This window comes from Rhipicephalus sanguineus, chromosome 5 (genome assembly GCF_013339695.2).
Source record: "Rhipicephalus sanguineus isolate Rsan-2018 chromosome 5, BIME_Rsan_1.4, whole genome shotgun sequence".
Classification (NCBI taxonomy): Eukaryota; Metazoa; Arthropoda; class Arachnida; order Ixodida; family Ixodidae; genus Rhipicephalus; species Rhipicephalus sanguineus.
The window spans coordinates 46,180,136-46,181,923 of record NC_051180.1 but is presented as its reverse complement, the minus strand read 5'-3'; positions in this window follow the sequence as shown (position 1 = coordinate 46,181,923).

Here is a 1,788-nt window from a genome sequence, read left to right as displayed (position 1 = left end):
CCGCGGCCTGGGCAATCAGGGAAGAAAGGAGAGGGTTTGCAAGACAGGAGAGGAGGGTCGTGACCCGACAGCCGCTCATACAAGGGCCACTTTATCCCGGTCATTTCTTTTCAATTTTTTTTTCGTGGTCGCGACAGAAATAGGAGCGGCGATTAATCGTTTTCTTTTTTTCTTCTACTTGCGCAACAGATGCGCCATAACAGAGCCTGAACAGTATGAGGAAAAATAAAACTGGGCAGCTTCATAATTGACCAATAAGAACGAAAGGTTAAGACAACTCTTGCTATCCTCTTCTCTCTTCCGAACGATTGTGCAAGTAGCTGGAACGTCTAAGAACCAGGTCACGGGAGTTTGCTAAAAATTAGGCTTGTACCACTCGACCACGAGCAGCCTCCATTGAGACGAGAAAAGTCATTGTTTATAAAGGAAACACAGAGAAGACAATGACCGTAAAGCGATGGTATTTCGGTGATTCGATACTACCCTGTATACTCTTCTTGATCGTAAACCTCATGAGCTCAGGTTCTGCTGCACGATAAAGAACACGAGAAGGTCAGAATTGTGGCGTGCACAATAACGTGGTTTACTGTTTCGGGACAGTAAAAACTAATAGCTTGAAGAGCGAGCGCGCACGTAAGCACACGCGCACATAGAGAGAGAGAGAGACAGACAGACAGAAAAACAAACAAGTAAACAAAATAAACGTGCATCGAACGGGATGTCGAAACAATGGGAATGTTCGCTTGTATAGAGTTAGGAAGGGTATAACGTTTGAACGTGGGTCACTTTCTGGCGAACGATTCCGACATCGCCGAAGCTTACAGAGATAGCTGTGGTTTTTTTTTTTTTAAGTACTCTACGCTGGTCCCCTTTTCGAGCTTCACGCCAGTTAGCAACGCCCAAAGTACTACTTCATACAGGCGCTCCAATAGAGGCACATGGTTGTTGGCTGACACACTGTGCCAGCAATTTGAACGCCATTGTTTCGTTTAGAGCATAAAAGAGGTGCTGATCCAGGTGTAACGGGACTTCAGTTTACATATGCTGGCGTCATCTGTTCCACGCGAGCGCTGCTTACAAATAGGGCTGCTAGTTTTCCTAACGACTTCATATGCTACCTATATTATTGCTTTACTTCTGTTTAAGAATAGAACCCCCTCTTTATTGAGGCACATTTCCTGGGCGACACCCTTATGCGATATTTAATTGCGACGAACATAAAACACCGTGCTTGCATGCGTCTATACGAGTGCAAAGCGAAACAAAGAACGTTGGCCAAAGTTAGCTTCTCTGCATTAAGAGTCTTTATGTGGGGAAGCCCACTTATTTTGTTTTCGTCTCGCAGGTGTTTTTACCGCCGCGTGAACGTCGCTTGCCTGCGGAAACTAAGAAGGATCTGACAACTTAGAAGGTATCGCGATTGTCTATTATTGAGATACCCTTGAAACGAACAGGGTGTATCAAAAACGTTACAGTTTATAGCTACAGCAGCCACGCCAACGCTTGCACGGATGATATGGGTAAGTGCAATGTCGAACCCAAAGCGTAGCGATAGTTATCGGACGGTCGTCCGAAATCATCCAAGAGCGGACAGAGGTAATGGTAAATGGTAGCCAATGCAGTGGACGGTAGCGCCGCGGTAGCCTCGTCAAATGTTGAGGCGTCCTTGGCTTTCGCCTTTGTATTCTGCTGCACATCATTTAAAGGTATGCTGCAAGAATGGAAATGCGGGCGTGTTGGTTTGTCATACTTTTAGGGGTTGAACGCGAAAAAAGACGGGGACAAAAG